The 24,853-nt window shown below is 47.0% G+C and overlaps 1 protein-coding gene across 6 annotated transcripts in view; it reads right to left on the bottom strand.

The window, feature by feature from the left end:
- Positions 1 to 24,853, bottom strand: part of NAA16 (N-alpha-acetyltransferase 16, NatA auxiliary subunit) — a 2,654,788-nt gene that overhangs the window by 2,150,376 nt on the left and 479,559 nt on the right. The window lies entirely within an intron of this gene.

The raw sequence follows: 24,853 nt of genomic DNA, 5'->3' as shown, positions 1-24,853 counted from the left end.
GTGCAGGAGCAACAAGCTTATTCTCAGCTTGGTTACAGTACTGTACAGTAGTTACAGTGTGTACACAGGTACGTATTTACAGTGTGTACATGGTTAAAAGCAGTTGTGACAGATGCAGTGATAAACATTTTTCGAATGTGCATATTTACATAGTATACATAGGGCAGGCAAGGAGTATACAGCTCTCGGTTTGGAATTGCTTATTGGGATTGGTTTCCCGGAGTAGAAGTAAACGAGTTACGGTGATCGCCAAGGTTCTGGCACTGGGGCTCCTGCTCGCTAAAAGAGCGATTGCCATGGAAGGCGGAGCGAGGACCTATGATAGGTGACTGGCGCAGGGCACTGCGCAAGTGGGTGAGGGCTGAAATCGATCCAAGTGACAGGGTGGTACCATCTGGGGAGGGCATCTCAGGTTACTCAGTGTAGCATGAGGTCTGAGATAAGTTGGAGACTTGTTCAAACCTCAGAACACCTTAGGTCTGTATAGTGGGGTAGAATGTAATCTTTAGTAATCAGGTTTGGCTGGGGTGGGGGGATGTATGTTGGATCGCTGGTGCAGACGGAGAATTGAGGCCGGGGGAATGCCGATTGTCATATCCTTCATGCCTGCAGTGATTATATTTGTAAACTATGGATTTATAAATGTATACGTTTGTCCCGCTGCGTAAGGCGCTGAGAAATAGGTTACAATAAAATGCCAAATAGTGTTTAAAAAAAATATTTTTAAAAACTCCAAAGGGATCAGATATCGTTGGGCAATCCCCTTCGCGCTGATATTTGAAGTGGTAAATGAAGATTATAGGGTCCCATCAGAGAAATAGGCTAGGACAGTGCTTCAACATTTAACGAATCAGTATGACAAAGAGGGAAACCATGATCCTGGTGAAGACTTGTTCCTCATACTGGGGACGCAAGCCTTCAAGAAGTGAGGGTCGAGCGACTCATCATCAGTGGTGATGTTACAAGAACTGTTGGATGTTGCAGGGTGGACTCTACAGAGGGGGTCAATTTAGTCTTAAAGAGGAAGTTTATATTAGCCCAATGGATAGGGCATGTATTTTTGAGCATATATCGATCGATCAGATTTGTATTCTTTGCAAACCTCACGGGTCGTAAACAGCCATCCAATGATAATCTTTTTCGTTGATCATTCGCCCTATGTTCGAGTGCCCTTGCGGCAGTAAATCATACCACCGCCCCTCAAGCTGACATTGACATGTCAAACCTATATGCTACGCCTCTTCTCAGGATGTTGGTGCACAGCGAAGCCCAACATACACTGTCATTAACTACGTCATCACGTTACACAATGCAAATTCCGGAAGATGGGCACACACACACACAAAACGTTTACTTGCTTTTCACAAACAGTTGTTTTGCAAACAACATACACTTTTCAATCAATACTCATAGTCAGGGAATTTACCAAGTCGCTATATTTCTTAATTCAACGGAAACAGTTGAATACATCCAATGAGACACTCAAACATTTGGCGCACATAATCAGTGGAAGAACAGATTGTTTACTCCAAGCCATAGTACTAATTTTTACTTCGAAGGTCACATTCCATGCAGTGTTTCTGATGCCATTCTTCGATGTTTGATCCAAGCAAAATATAATTCCATTATGTTCTATCATCTATTTTTTATTGAAGCACATGGTGTTCCATTTAGGAGAAAAAAGGTTTTGTTACATAGCAACAACAAAACGTTGCTATCCGCATGTCTTCATTCATAAATCCTGGCAAGTTCATCCAGAAAACAAGCATCGCAAAGGGGAAAACTTGGGAGGCTCGATCGTCCTAGAAGATGCTCCGTTCATGATTGCGAAACTCCAATTCTGGTTGAAGAACCCATCGACTAGGTGGCCATGACATACACACATCATTATGACGTAACTATGTACATTTGAGAAAGTAAAAATATATTTTAGTACCCATTGGCAAAATAAGTAAACCACATTTCAATAAAAAAAAAAAATTCTATGTATACGTTCCATTTAAATTTTTAAAATGAGGTTTCTGGTCAATCACACATTTGCATAAATATTAGAGTAATACCGAAAATGTTGCTTACATGATTTGCTGACTTTCCACTTTGGCAATGGAAAAAGCAGTTCTCGTTAAACAGCTCTTACGAATCAAAACTTGAATTTCGTCAGTGCTGTTGCTTTCAAGTCCATCTTATGTTTTAGCTTACTTACCATATTTTATCCTTCGAATTCTTACTAGGAGGGATTCTGGGAAAACATTAAAACAGCCTCTTCATTGAGTTTTCACAATTCCAAGGTCCGCATACCTTTTGTTTTCGCCTTTACCGCTAACATTTAAAGTATTATGTTCCTATTTCAATTGTGACCTCTACATAAAAAAAGAATATTTGTACTCTTCAAAAGCACATATTTACTTTCAACGTCAGTATTAATATACACATTCTTAATCCAACCAATTTAAATTATTATGAATTTACCAAACACGACTACAGAAGAGATTACTGGTTTTATCAGTGAAATTTATTTGGGTAAAATGAATGGCTGACTTGTTTGAACCCAATTAGGGAGCGACAAGATTTCAATAAAATTTTTACTGTTATTTAAAGAAAAAAAATAACAGTTCAAAATAGAGTCATAGGGGACGCTGTTGCGCACGGCGAAGATGGCGGCATAGAAGGAGAGCTCCTGTAGCTACAGCACTATCTTGGCTTTAATACACGCATCCTGGTGACTTAAAACACACCAGCCGAGCCCTTTTTCTCTGCGGAATAGCCACGGCACATTGTGACTCGATCCTGCCCTGAATTGCCTGCCCGGTGGCTACTATGGCCCACAGCGAACTTGCATACACCACAGCAGCGGGCCATGCCTGTTCGCAAAGACAACCTGCACTGATACAGGCGCAGCCACAGCGCCCTGTGGGTGTCATGATTTCCCTGCCTGCTGCTTCCGACCGTTAGTGTTGTTGAAACTGGAGCCAGGATCCCGCTATTGAATTTGGAGGCACAGCGTTGGAGGCTACCCCAGACCCTGCAGTGAACTGACTGTCCCTGTGATCGGGGATCCGGCAGCAGCGCCATCTCTGGCCGTGAAAGACTCTACACTGGTGGCCGCTGAGCCTGCCGAACACTGCATCGACGGACCTCACCAGTTTCTACCTGCTGCCAAGTTGCAGAGCGCCGAGGGCCAGACACCACCAACCACTGCAACCATAAGCAGATACTGCGATCCCACACGCATGGGCGAAGTACGCCACTAGACTCAGTAAGTACCCCCCTGCATTTCACTGGCTCCGGGCCCTATTGCTGCAGTCCCCTGAGGTCCAGACATCAACAGAGAATCAATAGTATATTAAGAAATTTCTACGCCATGGTAGCCGCAGGATAGTGATGGTGCCGTAGGAACACGCTGAGCTGAGCCATCGAACTCCTTCATCAACGCAACCCGGGCATCGTGCATTACTCACCGGACAGCATCGCGCACACCGCGCTTTTGCCTACCGGCCCATGTTCATCTTCAAACTGCATGACAACACCAAAATACCTTTCCATACCTAAAAGGAAAGAAGCAAGACATTATTATTCGAACTAAGAGGAACATAAGAACTGCATATAAAGACTGTAAAGCAGCAAACCTAAGGAGTCGCAGCAGGCCTGGATTCCCACAGGGGAGCTTGCACCAGTGAAGTAATGTGGTCGCTGCTCGCCCACCACATCTACGCGCCCCTGTCATGAGGAGCAGGACTGAGAATCCAACTCTTACAATATTAAGGTGAGGAGAAGGCCCAAGGGGGAGGAAAGAGTTGAGGCCAAGGGAGGTGGGAAAACGAAGACAATCTGGTATTGAATCCAGCTCTCCTATATTGCAGACCCATCTTTATCCAGAGGCCTCACCAAGGGACCGGGAGAGGGTTCGAGAGTGCAAATCATCGAACCAGGGCTGAGTGGCGTCCCCTTGGTTACCAGGTGAGCCTAACACTGTTCTCAATTATCGTGACAGAGACGCACTGCTTTGCGGTGCAAGGACCGAGGGCGAGCTACTATTAGGCTCCAGCAGAGTCCACCTGTACCCGGACTTCTCAGAGTCGGTACAGCAAGAACGCAAATCATTCATGGCAGCCAAAAAAGGCTCCGCAAGCACAACATAAAATATGCAATGCTCTACCCAGCTAACCTGTGCATCAAACAAATCGGCAAGGTGTACTTTTTTACGCTACCTGAGGAAGCCATGCATTCTATAGACAAACACTACCCAGGTTGATTGTTGTGGATCACTCGGCATCACAGACGCCTACCTGCAAACGCTGACTGATACACTAAAATCAATGGCGGCCTCCCGGGTAAAGATGCCTTATCTCCTCATTGTGTGTTAAAATTAACCCGCCAACCAGGCTGCCCGATCACCGGAAATGTACTGTTAATTAGACTTACTACTTAAGGCAGCTGTGTAGCACCGGAAGCAGTCAGCACACAGCCCCCCATGCAAGTCTGCAAATGTAGTTGGGTTGTTTACAAAGGACATGTCATCCCTCTGATTGGGGAAGGGATGGGGGTGGAGGAGGGAAGTTGGGGTAAAGTTATTAAAGTGTACAACATATTCTTATGCATCAACCGCAATCACAACACACACAGAGCAGGCGCTCCTACCCGTTGGTGGTGTGATACTACTACAGTCAACAGTCAATATGCGCGCAGACTAGATGGGGGTTAAACCATTGCACTTAGTGAGCTGGAATGTGCGTGGGTTAGGCAACCCGATCAAAATGCGGCGACTGCAACTATATGTAGAGAGACACAAGGCACAGATCCTGTTCTTGCAGGAAACGCATGCATTGGCACAATCCTGCGAGGCATTTGCCAAGACGTGGGGCCCACAACGTTGTTATACTACATATTCAACCCAATGCAGAGGAGGCATGACCCTTATACATAAATCTATCCACTACACTCATATTAAAGCCAAAACCGACCCAGCAGGTCGTTATATCCTGATGCATGGGAAGCTACGCAGACAGGAGGTATTACTTCTGAATACATATGGCCCCAACATTGACGAACAGGACTTGTACACAGAGATGCTTGACTTACTCAATCAATATCCCCTCGTTACCACCCTCTGTGGGTGTGTGGGGGGGGACTTTAATATCATAATGGACCATGACCTAGATAGATTTGGTTCCTGCCCCCGCCAGCCGACCAAAGCAGCACAGGTGCTTCAGGAGGGCCTCAGTGACACAGCCTAGTGGATACCTGGAGGGTGCTGAATCAGGGAATAAGGCAATATTTGTATTATTCCACAGTCCACGATTCTCACTCCTGTATAGATAGGTGGCACATTTCTGACACACTGATTGGAAACCTAGGCGGAGCTGGAACACTACCAGAACGTTCTCCGATCATTCCCCAGTAACACTACAGATATCCATGGGGGCTGCACCCAATAGAAATAGAGGGTGGAAGCTCAAGCCGCAATCCCTACAGGATCCTGTGTTTATGGCTAAGCTCGCCGAACACATAGATGAGCAATTTGAATTGAATAGGGGGACCGTTGATACACATGCAACACTCTGGGAGGCCTTTAAGGCGTACACCCGGGGAGTTGCCATGGCATCTGAAGCCAGGATACTCAAATGTATACACGCCGATATACAGCGCAGTGAGACCTACCTGCGTAGTCTAGAACAAAAGCCAACAACAACCCAATTTTAGGTGAGATTAAAGCGGAACTAGGGAAGTTCCGGCAGCACGCAGACAGGGATCTGAAGTTCGTAGACGGTCCTAACCAGGCGAGGAAATATGGTGAGAGTGAGCGGCCTGGAAGGCTGCTCGCGAGGGTAGTCCGACAATCCCGGGGTAGCCGGCACATTCCTGCTATGCAAAGTTCATCTGGGACAACGGTCCACACCAGCGAGGGGGTGAGTCAGGAATTCCATGCATTTTACACAGAGCTTTTTTATGTCCCGCAGCCCAGGACATACAAAAGGCATTTGACTCCGTATACTCCCAGTTCTTGTGGGCAGTGCTAGAGAAGTATAACTTCGGGCCAATCTTTATCTCATGGGTAAAATTACTGTATTCACACTGTGTAGCTATGGTAAACACCAATGGCACCCTATCGCCCCTAATTACAATATGTGGTGGGACTAGGCAGAGCTGTCCGCTGTTACTGCTGCTGTTCGCCATGGTGATGGAGCCACTGGCAGACAACATATAAAAGTAAACACATACAAAGGGGCATCAGGCTCCTGAGAGAGCCTGAAATTATTTCACTATACGCCGATGACGCGTTGCTATTCATTTGTGACCCCGCCGGGCACCTGGCACCTATTATGCAGACCGTCCAAAAATGTGGTACTATGTCCAAATTACGGGTTAACTGGACTAAATCAGAACTATTCCCACTAACTGACTCTACTAACCCCCCCCCCACTAGACCTACTGGGTTTCACATGTTCACTGTTAGAAATAAAATATCTAGGGATTAAGGTGACACGACAAAAGGCTTCCCTATATGCGCGAAACCTTGGCGACTACCTACCCAAGCTACACACTAAACTCTGCATCTGGGCCAAACTCCCTATTACTATTGCAGGCCAAGTCGCACTCCTAAAACTGCTAGTTCTCTCTAAACTGTTATACTACTTTGTCAATATTCTGTTATGGCCTGGAGCAGGGTTCTTCGAAATGCTGGAAAAAGCAATAAACAACTTTGAGTGGCAAGTGGGTGCAGTATGCCTTAAATGGGACAAACTGGCCAGACCATATGACAGTGGGGGCCTCTCAGCCCCTAACTTTGAACGATACTGGGTGGCAGCGCAAGCGCACTACGCAGCCTACTGGTTTGTTGTGGACGCGCCACACCCCCACTTAAAGTTAGAAAGGCTTGCTGCTAGTTCCCGAGACCTACGTTCATTAGTACTCCCACCATGCACCGGATTACGAACAGGCACGGACCCAGTGACTAACAGCCCTAGCATGGGTTAAAATATGGAAGATCTTGAACAACCCCAGACCAGACCATACAAATTTGCCACTACGGAACTTCATCCCATCACTCCCTAATCTAAGCAAGCACAACAGTGGGCCCGCGAAGGGTACGAAGTGATCGAAGATTTTTACTAAATGGACTCCTTTGAAGAATACAGAGAACGGACTAAACCCCCCTGCAAGCAATAAGCGCAATGGTTACAGTACTTCAGGCTCTGCCACGCAATTAAGCACACATGGGACACATTCCTGATACAACCGCCTAGCGAACCACTACTCGACACCATTATGAGGGGCACCACGACCGGGGGGTGGGGGGGTGGTGGCTAGACTATACGGGGCAATGCAGGACTGGGGCTGTAAGCCCCTGACAGATCTCAGAGAGGCCTCGGCCAGAGACCTTTGGGAGTGCATCATAGATGAGGAGTGGGAGTCTATGTGCCTACAAACCAGTGACGTGTTCTACACCAGATAATTCTGTCCGATATAGTTCAAAGTATTGCACCACTTTCACTATACCCCTGTCCGGCTCCACTGCATGTCACATACCCACCCATCCGAATGCCCCAGATACCATGCAAGTCCAGCAAATTACATACATATGCTACAGAGCTGCCCAATGCTAGACGAGTACTGGTCCGGAGTTTGCAAGACCATCTCAACTATATAGAATACTGAGCTACGCCCTACCCCATCTATCTGTTTATTTTATCAATTTGTGCACTTACATGGCGAACTCCGTAAACTTGCAAATTTATGTATGGTGTTAACTGTCCAATGTATTCTGCTGTCTTGGCTGCGCCCAACTTGCTCGACTGCTCCCCAATGGCTCATAGCAGTTGCTCGGGCATCAGATATGGAGGACTGCTGGTCCACTTTACAGCTCTCGCCCTAAAGACATATGGACCCCATACCGCAACAACCTTGTCCCTACCCAATGTGACGTTGATAGCACAGAGGACTCGTATGCTGAGCTGTGAGCCAGCTGGTGTCCCGCAGTCAGTGGCTCCACCCAGCGCTCCTCCCGCTTATGGTACAAAGTTAACTGTAATATCATGGTATGCATGTTCCAATCTATGTGTCTGATGCTGAACACACTGCCCTTGTTGTAATGTTGAATACACTTTTTTAAATAAAGGTTTAAAAAAGAATATATATAGACTCATCTCGGTCTACAATTGCAAAAAACAAGTGCTCTCTTACATAGTGATGCTCTATGGTAGGGACAGGGAGGACACACGCTTCACCTACAAAATGCTGTGCCTCCCCTTGAGCCTCGCCCGTAAACCCTCCACAACACCCAGGCGGCAAGCGCAGGCCTGGGTTGCAGTGCTGGCATCCTCTATATCAGTGGTCTTCAAACCTTTTTGGCCTGCCCCCCGCCCGCCTTGCTCAGCAAATTTTGTGCAGGCCGGGCCCCCAAGAAATGCAAAATGGACAGTATGTTCAAATGGCTATGTACTATTGCGCGCCGTCACCACCTCCTGCTCCAAGTAAAGGCCCTGGGCTCCCCCACCTGTTCCCAACACAGTGGCTGGGCTTCCTCATCGCACTCCTACCCAGTCCCTGGGCTCTCCCCACCCCATCACAGACCCTGGGCTGTCCCCACCCTGCTCCTACCACTATACCAGTGCTCCTGCCAATCCTGCTCCCACCACAGTCCCTGGGCTCCCCCAACCCTGTTCCCCAACAAGATGGGTTCGGGGGGTCCCCCTCCCATGAATTTAAAAAAAATAGTAGGTTAAAATGTTGCATATTAGAGCATACTTAAATAAAAAATTAAAATGGGTAAAAAGCAAAACAGTTTGCAATTTGCGCTGGGGGACCAAGGGGGAAAGCATGATATTTTTGACTGAACATCTATCATTGATATCGAGTAAAAAAAATACCATCCCTGTCCCCTGGGCTCCACAGCACCTCAGAAGGATAGCTGATTTTGGCAGGTGGGGAGGGGAATTTTGCAACAAAGGCATTTGTCGTACAACCCTTCTTACCCCTACACCCTCCACTCGCCACTCGCCAAAATCAGGTCAATGGATTTAAACACACACACACCAATCAGTATATCATTCATAAGAGCACCCATCACCATACACTCACCCATAACACGAACATACACGCATCCATACACATATTTAAATAAAGAATAAATTAACATAAACATACGTTCTGCAGGGGCCTGTGTGTGGGTGCTGAAATGCCAGCTCCAGGTTGCTCTATCCATATGTGCGAGGATGTACAGGAGCTCCCCCCTGCGCACATACAGACATGCAGTGTCTCAGCCAGCATTTCCAATGAGCTATGCAAGGCTGGCGAAGAAAAACGCCCCCAGCCTTGCATGGCTCAGTGAGCATGTGCAGCTGGGGAAGTGAACTTTCAAAGGGAAACAGTGTTTACTTTTGACAGTTCTGCCAGCCAAGGAGCACTCCCTTAGCTGGAAAAAGCAGCTGAGGGAGTGCTCAGCGTTTCACTGGCCTGGCTCCTCCATAATGGTTGATGGAGCCACTGGGTGAACACCCCCACGCCCTTATGGATGAGCTGCCAGGCTCGGACTGGCCTATAGGGCAATGCCTGCACCAAAAATGCAAAATGCTAGTGTAGGCCAGCCGAAATGGGCCACTTTATTGGCCAATATGGCCAGTTTGATTAGTTACTTCACTATGCAGCTAGTAGTTTTGACCATTGTTGCTGAATAAATATTCTTAAAATATCACAATTTGCTTATATTATACTATAGTATATACTATACTATACTATTCAAATAGTCTGACTGGAGGAATGAATATCCATTTGCAACTGCAGGCCACTTTTTCATTGGTGCCTGAGACAGTTTCATGGTCCAGACCGACCATGTGAGCCGCCCCTGCCCATTTCCTCCAATCTACAAAAAAAAAAAAAAAGAAGAAAAAATAAAAAGATTTTCTTTTTTTCATTTCATACTGGGCTCTGCTCTATATGAAGGAAGCCAGCATACAACAGACAGGGAATGCACTTACGTTCTGACCACTCTGCACCAATAGATGCCCAGTACTGGGTTTCTACTCTGGATGTTGGAGACGGAGGGTGGGGTGGAGGGTGGGGTCCCAGGTGTGGGTCTTGCAGTGTTGGTGATAGTGGGAAGGAATCAAGGCATAGGGCTTGTGCTCTGGGACGGTATGAAGGCAGGATGCCAAATACGGGCTTGTGCTCCGAGTAGTGGGGGGCATGATAGCAGGTATGGGACTTGTGCTCTAGGTGCTGGAGGGCCAGGATTATAGGTATGGGGATTACAGTCCTGGCAGTGAAGGGGCAGGACGCCAAATATGGGGCTTGTGCACTGGGTAGTGGGGGCAGGATTTGAGGTATGGGGTTTGTATTCAGGGCCCTGGCAGTGTTGGGGCATTTGAATTTTCCCTGCATATGGTGAATATACCAACCATAAAATGGCATTAATGGGGTATTTGAGGCTACACTTGGCATATTATAGCAGGCTCTACATTACATACGGTAAAAGACAATACTTCAGACATACAGAGACACAGACAGACATACAGACGGAGAGGGTATCAAGTAAAAGTCAGAGAGAAATGTGCATAGATCCACAGACATATGGATAGAAATATAGACAGATGCATAGAAAGATGGATATAGACAAAATAGATAGTGGGATATAAAGTGATGCATACCGGGAGATTGATAAATGTATATGGGTAGAGAGCGATCAATGGATATTTAGATATATGAAAAGAGATACATACAGTAACATTTGCAGGTAGAGATGGATAGAGAGCCATAGAGACATGTATATGATAAGTTATTTATGCTTTGTGATATATCAGGGTATATAGTTAGATGGATAAGTAGATTGACATAAAGACATACATAGAGTTACACGTATAGGGAGATATGGCTAAACATATATAAACGCATAAATGGGCATGTATATAGATAGATGTGTACATAGACAACTTAGGTTGATATGAGAAGCATTGAGGGTGCTGGATATAGACATATAGAGACATGAAAAACTAGAGATGTGTGTATATATATATACATATACATACCGAGAAGCAAATAGATAAACATGAATATGCATGTGGACAGAGATTAATGCAGATTGAGAGATTAAGTGAGGGATAAGTATGGATAGATGGAAATGCAGAGGGAAAATGATGTAGGTAGATGGAGAGATTCATATAAATATGGAAAGAATACTAGAGATGTAGACAGAGAATGATGAAGCTCGACGGAACTGTTCATATACAGACATGCAAAGACAGGTCGGCAAGGACACACTCCGATGGATACAGTGCGATATTGTCACGACTCGCTCCCTTCGCTCCCGTTCCCACCACTTGGGGGCATGATTTGGGGTTTATTCCCTACTGGACCTTTCCTCCGAACCTTATGCTACAGTGCTGTGATGAATTGGGAGCGCTAAATCCCTATTTTCCAAGCTACTTCCCTTCCGGATCCATTCCAGGTTTTTGGCAGCCAGCATGCTTCTTTAACCAAATGACTATGCTTCCCAGAATGCCTGGCCCACTGCTCCACCTCCACCCTTGCAGGACAAGGTTGGGTGGAGGATAGGCAACACCTGTGGCTGCAGGTGCAGCAATCAGCACACCTGAGGCGTGTGCTCGTTAAGCAGCTTTAAAAGCCTCAGTCTTACTTCAGTCCAGCGCTGGTCATCGTTTGCAGTGTTCCTGTTGTGACTAGTCCCTTGTTCCTTGCCTTTGTACCTAGTTCCTGTTTTCTTGTTCCTCCGCCCTGAATTTCGGATTCATGCGCTAATTGATTTCTGCTCCCTTGATTCCCTTTTTGTCTTCCCCTGTTTGCAGGCAGCATTTCTCAGTGCTTTCCCCTTTTAGATGCAGCCCAGTTTGTCTGTGTTCTATATTTCTTTGACTCTGTCCTTTGCTGCTGTAAACCCGTATGCCTTAGCCTTCCTCTTAGATTAGCATCCTGTCTTTCCCTTGGAGGGGTAGGGGGAAGTTTGCATTGGTTATTTCGTTTTTCCCTGCTCCTGATCCTTATTTTCCATTGGGATCCATTCCATGTTTTCCATTGCACAACTGCATTTATTTCCCATTTGATATTTAGGTGTGGTGTGCGGTTGTAGCTAGCTCCTGTGTGAATGCTTATGTTTTCCTCACTAATTTGTAAACACTATTCCAACTTAGGTATTTAGTTTTCCTCCCATTGCTGTTATAGCCTTTCTGGGTCCCAGTTTCATCAACAGGATTCGTGGGCTAGCTGACATTCAAGAGGTTTATCTCGTCCTCGTGAGTACTGTTCTTTAGTTCCCTTATTTAATACCATCAAGAGTGTTAGTTCACAGATCCTGTCATTGCTTGCCCTCCACGTGGGTTTAGCGCTGTCAGTACCTGTAACAGCAATTGGGGGTAAGGTGCTTGCCGACTTTCCTCGCGGTCAGGTGCTTACCCCACATCCCTTTTCATATATTGGTTTTGTTGTCACACTCTATTTGCACTCCTGGGTTCTAGCATACATGAGTCGTCGTTCCTGTGTGCACGTAGTTTAATTCGAAGCCTTTCACTGTGTAATTTAGTGCACATTTCCCTTGCCATATTCGCTGCCTTTGTACTCGCCTGACTAATCCTGACAGATATAGAGATGCATAGAGATGGAGAAAAAAGAGGTAGATGGATATAGAGAGATGGATACATATAGATGGAGAACATTATATACAGTCAGGAGACAGCATGTGTTGTCATAGAGCTATTAAAGAAGAGTGGAGAAAGAATCAGTCTATAATGCCCCAATGCCTTTGCAATGCTACAGAAAAGAGGCAGTGATAGACTGGTCTCAATCTCAGCAATGTTGCTGATGTACTTAGTCGGCCACCACACATGGGCATACACATTGACTAATAAGGATGACAAAGAGGATATGCCACAGACAAACAAGTTAATTACCCCTGGTAACGTTCTTTCGACTGGATGTTCCTCCAACGTATTCCTCATCTTTGACATGTAATGTCCAGCTTCAGCTGCTTTAGAAAACTTTTTGGCAGAGGGCGCCGTGCGTCGAGTCGATGTCCCTCAAACAGCTCTCTCAAGGGTGACATCATCGGAGGGTATATTTAGCATGCGAGGTGCTTGTTGGCCTCAGTTCTGTTTTTCCCTCCTCGTGTAGCCCAGATGCCCATAAACATGGGCATGACAGTACTCAGCCTTGGTGGAACGGAAGCTGTAATAGCATGAGAAATTCTACAGAGGGGTAGGTTATGAGGGCGATGAGGAATAGGTTGGAGGAACATCCAGTCGAAACAACGTTACCAGGGGTAAGTAACTTGTTCTTCGAATGGATTGTGTCCTCCCACATATTCCTCAAATTTGACAGACCACCAAAACAGTATTAATGATAGGAGGAGGGTGTAAAATTTATATATTTAAGGATTTTCAAAGGAAGAATAAAGTACTGCCTTACCAAAGGCAACATCCTGAGCATGGGAAGCATCCAGAGAATAATGCTTTGTAAACGTGTGTATTGATGACCACGTTGCAGCATCACAGATATTCCTAATAGAAGTGCACCTCTGAAGGGCTGTAGACGTAGACATGCCCCTGGTGGAATGAGCTCGCAAACCTTCAGGAGGGTCTTTGCCTGCTAGTCTGCAGCATTCAGATATGGTAAAAATGATCCATCTGGACAAGGTCTGTTTGGAAACTGCCTGTCCTAATTTGTGTCCTGTGTACCCTATAAAGAGCTGGTCATCCACTCTCAACTTTGACATTCTGGAGATGTAAAAACGTAATGCTCTCCTAGGGTCCAACCTATGGAGCCTTTCCTCTTCCTTACCTGGATGAGGTGGCGGAGAGAAGGACAGTAGAACCATTTTTTTTTACTTAAATGAAAGTCTGAAACTACCCTTGGCAAAAAGGAGGGTTTTACCCTTAAAATAACCCTATACTTGTGGAATATGGTAAAGGGTGGCTTAGATGAAAGTACCTGCAACTCGCTCACTCTACGGGCAGATGTTAGAGCAACCAATAGTATTGTCTTAAAGGTTAACAACCTTAATGGACATGTGTGCAAAGGTTCAAATGGAGCACACATGAGGAATTTCAAAACCAGGTTTAGGTCCCACAAAAGGAAGCTGAAAAGGAGACGGAGGGAACAAATTAGTGATCCCTTTTAGAAATCGAGTCACCAATGGGATCTTGAAATTGGAACATTCTTCTGGCGAGCGCTTAAAGATCGACAGCGCTGGCAAGTAGCCCTTAATGGTGCCAACCTGAAGGCCCTTATTGGCTAATGCAAGCAAGAAGGATAAGACATCCAGAGTTGTACACTGAAAAGGATCAATATTCTTTTATCTGCACCAGTTGCAAAACCTATTCCAACAGCAATGTTACAGAGACTTTGTTGCTGGCTTTCTGGCCGATAGCAGCACCACCATTACGTCATCCGGGAGATCCCAATCCTTTTATCTCAGCCTTTCAGAAACCAAGCATGAAGGTTGAGAGTCATGACCTCTGGATGGAGAATCCGAACCTCCTCTCTCTCGATTGAAGGTCCTCTCTTTGTGGAAGACGCATTGAAGGACAGATGGACCTGTCCAGAAGGTCCGGGTACCACGTTCTCCTGGCCCAATCCGGGGCAATTAAGATCATGTGTTTATTGAATCTTCTCAACCTCCTGATCACATGAGGAATGCCAGGGACTGGAGGAAACGTGTACAGGGAACTCCCAATCACCACAAACGCATCTCCTAGAGCTCCTCTTAGGGGAAATTCCCTGGAGCAGTAGAGTTTGCACTTTCGGTTGACACTGGTTGCGAACAGATCCACTTGAGGGGTTCTCCAAAAGGTGAAGATCTCTTGAAGGACTTCCTGAGCTAGTTTGCACTCGTGGGAGACTGTGCTCTGCCTGCCCAGAGCGTCTCCCGCTGTGTTTTCCTCCCGGCTAGGTGAACTGCTGATAGGGAAATACTTCTTGAATTGGCCAATACCAGAGCTGCATTGCCTCTCTGCACAGTGGTAGTGACCCTACACCTCCTCTCTTGTTGAGGTAGTAAATGTCCACCATGTTGTCCGTCATTATCAGGACATTCTTTCCCCGTACAGCTGGCAGGAAGGCCTTCAGCGATATTCTGATTGCCCTCAGCTCCAAAAGATGGATATGTAGTTTGGACTCCGATGGAGACCAACAACTGCTGATTGTCAGATCGTTGTCATGGGCTCCCCACCCTATGAGTGAGGCATCCGTCACTACTATAATCTCCGGCCATGGTTGCCAATAAGGTTCTCCCTTCAGAATATTTTCCTCGCGAGCCCACCACAGAAGATCCTGTGAGACTCTGGATGGAATCTGAAGTTGGTCCGACATCTTTCCTAAGAACTTGGACCATTGTGTTCTGAGAGCCCAATGAAGGGATCTCATTCTCAGGTGGGCCTCTGGCACCAGAAAAATGCAGGAAGCCATGAGGCCGAGCAACCTCAAAAAGTCAAAGGCTGGAAGATTTTGGGCATTTTGAAATTTGGTTACCATCTGAAGACTAGCTTGAGCCCTCACCCTGGGTGGTGAGCTCTTTCCCGAGGATGTATCTATCACTGCTTCGATGTATTGGAGCTTTTGGGAAGGTGTCATATGGGACTTCTTGTAATTAAGGGAGAAGCCCAGTCTGTGAAGAGAGTGGTAGGTGACGTTGAGATGATCCAGGACTTGTTTGGGAGAACGCGCCCTAATCAGCCAATCGTCCAAGTAGGGGAAGACGTGAATCTCCCCCCTCTCCCGAGACTCACTGCCACCATCTCCATCAGATTGTTGAAAACCCTCAGGCAGAGGTCAGCCCGAATGGCAGGACTCGAAACTGATAGTGCGAGCCGCCAACCGCGAACCTCAGGTATTTTCTGTGCTTGAGATGTTTTGGCACATAAACATCCTGAAGGTCCAATGACAACAACCAATCCTGCAGTTGGAGGGCCTGAACAATCTGAGAAAGAGCGACCATCTTGAACTTGTCCTTCCTGAGTAACTTGTTCAAGTATCTCAAGTCTAAGATGGGTCTCAGTCCACTTTCCTTTTTGGGGATCAAAAAATATGGGGAATACCAACCCTTGCTGCTCTCCGCTATAGGCACTGGTTCGATAGCGCCTTTCTCTAGCAGTGTTAAAATTTCCAGCACCAGGAGTGGATCCGGAATCCTCAAAGATTGTTTTCCCGGTGGATTTTCTCAGGCTTCTTTATAAAGGGAAGGCAGTAACGGTGGACTATTGTTTCCAGAAGCCAAGCATCTGAAGTAATGTCTCGCCATTCTTCTAGGTGCTGAGACAGTCTGGCCCCCACTGGTGAGCTGTGACTCAAGAACTCAGAGTGGTTTTGTAGCAGCTGTTGCAGAGATCGAAGGTAAAGAGGCTGCTACTTGAGCTGGCTTGGCACCTCTACCTCATCCACCACGAGGGAATTTTCTATGGTCCCTTTAACTGGCCATTCCTCTCGTCCTTCCAAATGAGGAGTAGCAGCGAAAAAAAATCTACCCCTCCATGGTTGCCCACTAGCACGAAAAGGCTGAGGGTGCCTAACAGCGGGGTCTTAAGATTTGGCAGCCGCCTTCGAGGTCTGGCCTTCTCAAGGTTCTCGTCAGCCTTGCTGCCAAAAAGATGAGACCCGTCAAAAGGCATGTTGAGAAGTGTAGCCTGCACATCCAGTGCAAAACCCGACTTCCTCAACCATGCAAATCTGCGCATCACAGTGCTTGTAGCCATGGACCTGCTGATGCTATCCGTCTAATCCAATCCAGACTGAAGGGACTCGCACATGGCTTCTTTGCCGCCCCTAACAATAGCTAAGAAGCCGTCCCTTTCATTCCCTTTGGGAATATGCTCTGCCGCCATAGAAATACTCTCCCATAGAGTATATGAAAACTTTGCAAGGGCACAAGTGGAGTTGGCAAATTTTAATGCCATGCTCCCTGCAGAAAATACTTTTCTCGCCCATCCATCTAGCGCTTGTTGTCCCTATCAGGAGGGATGGTAGGGTATGCTGCTTCCTTTGAAGTAGATGTCGCTGCCTGGACCACAAGACTCTCCGGAGTGTTGTGCTTTGACAGGTAGCCCTGGTTGCTACTGGAGCGGTGGTATTTCTTGGTGAGATTTTTGTCAACTCCCGGATTAGTTTCTGGAGTCTCCCAATTTCTATGCGGTTTTGATGAAATTCGCTGCTATATTCGAGGCTACAAAAGACTACAGACAGCTGCAGGTATGTGTAGTTCGGTATGCACGGCTATATAGTTTGTGGTGTCAGTGTTTTATATTTTGTTCAGAGACTTGGTAGGTATTAGAGAGTCTTTTATTTTGGATGTGTGTTTTCGGACTTTTGAGCATGTGAGACTTTGGAGAGAAATAGAAGAAAATAGTTTAACAAAATTAATATGAAGAGGGGAATTGTAGTGTAGTTTTAGATGTACAATAGAATGTATTTTAGGGTGTGTATTTTCAATTATGGTTTTGTATTGTGCGGCTGTAGAATTTTAGCCTACCTAGTTTATTGATACATTATTCTATTAATTTTCAGTTATTTCGTAGAAGTACACGAGCATTGTTCTGTACGGATTATTCAAGTTGCATCAAAGGGCATGTTGAGAAGACAGTTTTTGTAACCTTAGGGATAGCCTGTGGTCGGGCAAGACGTAAAGGCTGGAATGATATTTAGTACAGGGGGGTAGTCCTGACCTCATACATTTAAGCTACAGAAGTTTGCTGTAGTGAAAAATTCTAACACATCTCCATATTATGTTTAATCCATCTTCATAAGTATGCATCATAGGAGGAAAGTACAAATCCAAATTCTGGAGAAACTGAAAAAAACAGTTGTTGAGACCTTTATTTACTTAGGTCGCATATTTCAGCATAGAAAATTCAATATTGATGGCTGAAAAGATTACACATAGAAAAGAATAAACAATCAACAATTAACCTGGTCACCAGCTCGGTGAGTTGTGTAAACAGTATTGGACATATATGTTAACAATGTATAGTGCATCTTTGCATAGCATTACATGTCCACTGGTGACAGGAGGTCACTAAATTAAGCCTGTTATGGTTCATACAGTGCAGAATTCAAAATGTGCCTATGTGTCCAAAACGGCATGTTTGTAGGATTAGTATAGGGTGTTACCTCCACACTACTATACTAGTACTGTGTTATATTGCCTCTCAGCAGACCCTATTTTTAGGTTTCTTGAAGCAAATAACACTGTACTGTGCAAATATGGGTTGTAACTGTGACAAGACATTATTAGGTTACAAATATGAAGTAATATTTGGTAACACTGCACACAGCCCAGATACTCCGAGACTCTTGCCGTGAGCCTCCTTAACGAAGACTCTGCATGAGCCCCGGGCTCAGGACTACCAAATTCCACTTCCGGGGAAGTGTCCAACCCACTGCCTCAACGCCTCCAACTGGCTGTCTCCAGAAAAAAGTGGAGCTTCCTCAAGTTCACCAGGGTCCTCAAACTCCGACTTTTCATCCTCTTCATAAATGTCAACCGGAGGGAATTGAAACCTAGGTCTGGTGACAGAAGAGGGCCTGGAGTCCAAAACAGGCCTCACAGACTTCGCCGTAGCCTTCCTAGGAGGATCCACCACATCTCGGTACTCCAAAGGGAGATTGCGGGCAAAAATACCCGAAGGCGTCGAGAGAGCCGAAGGCTTCGATGTTGAGAGCGTCGACAACCTCGACGTCGTGAAGGCTGCAGACTTCGGCGTTGACGTAGGTGCCGACGGCGCTATGGGCTGATACGATGGCAAAGCGTCGACGCCCGAGTCGGACGGACACGGCGCCGACCGAGTCAATGCCGGCATCAAGCCCTCAGTAGGCTGCAGCGGTCTTGCTGGGGACGAGGACCGAGACCTAGAAGCACGTCTCTTACGACTTTTTGAATCCTTGTCCGTATGGGACGTCAAAGGCTCCCGATGCGAGTCGCGACGTGGACCCGAGCCCGAAGGGGTGTGAGCCACGGTACAAGACCGATCCAGGCCGGCTTCGTTAGAAGGTGCGAACGGAGCGGTGCCCTGAAATTGAAAAAATCGGCAACATTTGCTCTTTAAACGCAGCCCATTCCTCCAGAGTCGAGGACTTCGTCGGGCATGCTACCTTCCTCAAGGCACCATCCTCCAAGGAGGACGGGGAAGGCAACTGGTGACGGCGCTTCCTAGAGTGCCAGGACGAGGAAGAAGAATGGCGGGAACCACTCCGGGACTGAGATCCCCGGGACTCCTTCCGACACAGAGAGTCGCCCCTCGAGTCGTCGGTGGAAACCACCTTGGACTTAGATATTGATTTTCGGGTATAACAGGCTTAGAACCCTTACCTACCTGGAACTGCCCCTTCCGCTCCCGCAAGGCCTTCGCACTCAGCGGCTGGCATTTCGAGCAGTCATCGGTGTTGTGCGACTCGCCCAGACACCACAAACAAATGCGATGCGGGTCGGTGATCGACATTTTCGGCTTGCAGTCCCGGCAGGTCTTGAAGCCAGACCACAGAGTCGGAGAGGTCGAATAGAAAGACATAGCAATGGAGATAACACACGAAGCGCGCCGAGTTTCACAAAGCAACACGTTCGCGGAAAAAACAGAACTGAGGCTATGGGCGCCGTGCGTCCTATTTATAACATCCGGTGACGTCGCCCTCGATGGAGGCCTTCGAGGGACATCGACACGACGTCATCGACGCAGGACGCCCTCTGCTGAAAAAGTTTCCGAAGTGCACAGCGGTGGACATTACATGTCAAAGATGTGGAATACATTGGAGGACACAATCCATTCGAATTGGGTGTTTGGTGTAGTGGAAATGCAATTTTGAATTTCATGTTTTTGCAAATAGCCGCGGCTATCATCAGACATCTAAGAGGGGCTTGTGTATAGCCGAGTCTATAAAAAAGCATGTGCGTAGGCGCATCAATACTACTCTGCGTTTCATTTGTTGCGGCAAGAGCTGCGAGAATATTTAAAGCCACATCTTTAAATATACATTTTCTGTGCAATAATCATACTTTTATGTGCATGATACAGTACAGATTTTCATTTGTGTATGTTATTTCATGTGCCTGGTTGTTCACTTATTTGATTTGAAGGTTTCAAGGCCAATTTGTTTGATTTGGGGGTTTCAGAAAAATGTAGGTGTACCCACAGATACAAGTGAGCTTTGTAGCTGCGTTCAATATCCGCGGCTACGTTTGATGTTGAGCAGGGTTTGTGTGTGTTTCTAATTGGGTAGTGTTACATTTGTTAATGTGTACTTCACTGTGATAGGCAGGGTCTTCAAACACTGGCAGCACTGGAACATTCTATTTGAAGGGTTATTAGAAATGCTAGAGAGGTTCAGAGAGGAGGCTTTTCATGAAGTGTTTATAGCTGTGGTGCGTCTATGTAACGCTCACCTGGTATCCGCGAGGACGTCACTCAGCCTGTTCAGACCTCTTACGACCTCGAACCCTTCCCTTGAGGCTATTCGACTGGAGAATGGGCCTGAAACACAGGATTGGTAGAGTTTAACTCCCTATTGCCTCTATGTGCTTGAACCCCTTCTTCCCTGGGGTCCAACCCTTCTCTTTGATCCACAGCTCACCTTGTTTTCTTGGATAGTGTGCTCTCCGTCCTGCCTTCAGCGCAGAGGCGCGTTGATTGATGCGGGCTCATTGCTGCCCAGTTACTTCACTGGCAAGAGTCCGACAGGGAAGTATAATGAGTCTTTTAAACAGTTCTCTAACTTCGTTCCTTTCCTTCCTTAGATGATGGCCGGCGTCCGGGGATGGCGACGTGCTGCTGAGATGAGCAGCGCTGAAGGTGAGTGAGAGCGCGATGCACCCCTTTCGTATTTGCATTGAACTGAGTTCTTTTTCTGTGTCTTTTAGGTGCTGCGACGTTTTCAGCGTGGATGGCGGTTATGAAGAACAAATGCAGTGGGTAAGCGCGTATGCTGTGCCTGTAGATGTTTCCACGCTAACCTGGAGTGTCTTTTCCCTCTTGCAGATGGATGAGAAGTTCTGGAGACAGAGATCCCCCAGAGCGGCTGAGATTCAGGTAAGCGTTTGAAGCTCGTACAGTCTTTAAAAATAAGCAAAGATTTGCTGAATGCTTACTAATGCCTTTTTTCTGTTTTTTTCCCTTTTCCTTAGGAAGCGGTGTGCCGGGATGGGAATGACACCGCCGAAGATGCCCACAGAACAGAAGAAGCGATGAATGATGGGCAGAAGCGCCGCAAGGTAAGGCTGTTCCTAACGGTGTTCTTGTTCTTGAAGGAGCTCAGCGCAGAAGAAAGATGCTGGCCTACTGGAGACCGATCCGAACACGGTGAGTGTCACGCTGCAGGTGCAGAAAAACGCAAAGCATGTTTCTCAGCCTGGGCGTGGCTTAAATAGTCTCTGGGTATCCCAGGTGTCTCTGGGCTGAACCACACCCAAAAGACTAGACTGCACATGCAGTTCTGGGAACCGAAATATGTGGGGGCATCCATCTTGTCCCCATCAATGCACTACAAGTCCAATCCCCAATGTTATCCTATGGGAGTGAGTGAGTCTGGTGCCACAAGCGCCAGGTCTGACTCCAAGTGGGTCTTTGGAGGAATGGAGAGGCCCTTGAGGGCCATGTAGGTGATCGTGGCCTGGGTCCCGCCTGACATCTTGGAGGGCTGGGGACATGAGGGGCAGGAATTATGACAGACATTGAGGCTTGGGGTGTCGAAGATTTCAAGTTTTTTTGACGTTCTGGCCTTCAGTAGAGTGTCAGTGATGCGTTTTTTTAATTAAGTTGCTCATTGTAGAGCTTTTTCCCGGGGCCGTCGATGTGTCTTTCGACGCCCGGTCGCCGGAACCCGAGGACTTGCCAGATTTGAATGAGGTGTCGGAAATGCCCTTTGGCGTCTGTTTCAGGGGCCTGTCATGTGGTAATTGCAACCACGATAGCCCAGAGGACAGGGAATGTTTGGACTTTCCCTTCGACACCCCATGTGGCTTATTGGTCGATGACGTGGTCCACTTTCGGCCATGGGGGATGGACTTGGTGTGGTGTGAACTGGGGGTGCTTGAGCAGCCGGGTGTCATCTCTGTATCCGAACCGCCGGCCTGCCTGTTGGAGTCGGAGGCTCACACGTGGGAATCCATTGGATCCCGATCGTCCTTGGCATCACTTAGGATACAGACGCTGCCATCGCTGGAGGCTCCCTCAACGGACATAGGAGCCTCGACCTGTATGGCGGGGTGGGCCCAGAGTTTAGTCTTGAAGTCCTTTAAAGTTTTCGGCCTAAACAGTTTGCAAGACGTGCACTGTTTTTCGGCGTGGTCCTTAGGGAGGCAAAGGTTACACACTCAGTGTGAATCCTTCCAGGGAAACTTCCTGTTATAGGAAGGACAGAATTTAAAAGGCTTGTTTTCTGAAGTTTTTAAAGATGCCAGCCTTGCAAAATATATGGCATCATAGGGGAATACAGTCGTTGTTGATGACAGATGGTCTTGTCCTCGAAAGCCGTTGCCGGAGATCTTGCGGTGTACAGTTGTCGAAAAGACAGAACGAGAAACTAAGTTTAAACTTTCACTAAGTAATGGTGTCAGCCAAGAAGGAACTCCGCAATATGCATAGGACTACAATGGCGGAAAAAAACATCTGAAGGACCTCGAAGCGTGAAGAACCATGGGTACAGTAGATGTCATACTAAGGATAGCATTCCTAGCACATCCTGTCGACGTCCATTTTCGAGTTTCGAAAACAAAAAATGTAATACTCCACGGCTAGCACTAGATGTCGGCCTATGCATAGCATTTGATCTAAGCAGATCCTGTTACGCTCACCTAGTCTCTGTGGAGGAGTTGGGGCACGGTTACAGCCCTCCCCGGGTGAGGTTGCTCGGGTCCGACTTTGCCCTCTGCGCTTTTGTGGTGACTGGTGGGAATAGGTGATGCTGCACGGACTGCTCCTACGTGGAGAATAAGGGGCGTGAGTATGCCAGCTTGTGCACCTGATCCCCTTCCAGACCCCTTCTCCCAAACCATGGGATGCGCTGTCCCTGGAAAGTTCACCTGTTGATTAGTTTTGGCGAGCATTCTGTCCTGCTGCTTCTGACAGGGGCGCCTGTATGATCTGGACCAAGTTCCTTCACTGGTCCCTTGCACGTGGTGGTCCAGTCCTGCTGAAACTAAGCCACTACACTTCAGGTAAGTGTTCCTGTTTGCCTTTGTCTTTCCTCATCTGTTTTTGTTGTATTGTAAAGTTTGTTGTCTTGTATTACTGTCCGTTCCACTTTTGATGTTTGCTCTTTTGCTTTCTTCCCTTGCAGGTGATGTTGCCGGCCCGGCAGAAGCTGCAGAGCTCGAGGCGGCAGCCAGAGGGAATGAGGAACGAAGATGCAGCGGTACAGTAGCTGGCAAATTGTTAACTAGGGGGCGCGCTGCGTTCAAATGCGGCGCAGCCCTAGGACGGATGTTCTAACCTGGTCTTTCTTCTTCTTCACAGGATCAGAGTTCGTGGATGCGGATTGCGGTGCTGCGGCGTCGGGATCAAAATCACTGGATGTCAGGAGATGAGTCTGCAGATGAAGCGATGAAGCACCGGTTTCCTGGAGGTGAGTACGCAGGAGAACGCCTGGTTTCAAAGGTAAGTAAACTGGTCCAAGCGGCGGTAAGTGTCATGTTGCACGCAAGTGCAAAGTAACGCGAAGCACAACCTTAAGGATATAGCAGTTTATATAGCTGAGCTTCTGAAGCCACGCCCACCAGGTTCAGCCACCCTGCCACACCCGATGAGTCAGCACATGAACACCAGGCCTAGGGAGCCACACCGGATGAGTCAGCACATGAGGATATTCTCTGGAATAAAGGCTTTCAGCTCCTGGAAAGTTCTTGTAAATTAAAAGCACTCCTGCACTGAAATAAAGTAAAAGCACTCCTGCACTGAAATAAACTGTTCCTGCTCACATCTCTATATGAGCCTGGCTTTTGTGTTCTGGGGCCTGTGGCCATGACAGATCCACAAGCCTCAGAAATATATATATATGAAGAATAATCAATTTGAGCCAAGTCACATGACACAGCACCACTTCGTAACCATCGCTGAAAGTTCACCTCTAGTTCAGAGCCACATAAGCAAGGCATTGTGGGTTTGCAAATTAGGAGAAATGTAAGCCTTTTTCTCCAAAAGAACAAGCTACTTATCCCTGGTAACGTTCTTTCAACTGGATGTTCCTACCACATAGTCCTCATCTTTGATATTCATATCTCGCCACCTTTGCTGCTTCGAAAAATAAATTCTCGGCAGATGGCGCTGTACTCGATGTTGTGGCGTCGATGTCCCTCGGGGGCTTGCGTCGACGTCATCGCCAGTACAAACAGCTCATGCAGCGCCCGTTGGCTTCAGTTCTGTTTTTCCGTACCCCTCAATCAAGGAAGTAACCAGGCGTACCCCAGACCGCAAGCTCTCAGGAAATGTAGAGTGTAATACACGTAAAGTGTACGGCGGGGTAGGCTGGGAGGGGCGATGAGGAATATATGGGAGGAACATCCAGTTGAAAGAACGTTACCATGGGTAAGTATCTTGTTCTTCGAATGGATTGTGTGCTCCCACATATTCCTCATCTTTGATAGAGTCCCAAAGCAGTGACAGTTTGGAGGAGGGAGTACCAATTAATTTAATCATGAATTGAATGAAGGACAGCCTTAGCAAAAAGACCTCCTTGAGTAATGCTTGACAAATGTATGAATGGACCACCAAGTAGCCGATGAACAGATGTCATTTATTGGGACACCCCTTTGGAGAGCCGCAGAGGTTGCCATGCCCCTTGTGGAATGAGCCTGAAGCCCTTCCGGCGGGTCCTTTCCCGCAAGTCTAAAGCATTTTCCAATAGCCAGTGTGATCCACCTGGGAATGGTTTGTTT

The sequence above is a fragment of the Ambystoma mexicanum genome, chromosome 7q (assembly GCF_040938575.1).
Source record: "Ambystoma mexicanum isolate Mex_15411 chromosome 7q, UKY_AmexF1_1, whole genome shotgun sequence".
In the NCBI taxonomy this organism is placed as follows: domain Eukaryota; kingdom Metazoa; phylum Chordata; class Amphibia; order Caudata; family Ambystomatidae; genus Ambystoma; species Ambystoma mexicanum.
This window is presented reverse-complemented; position numbering and strand designations above follow the sequence as displayed.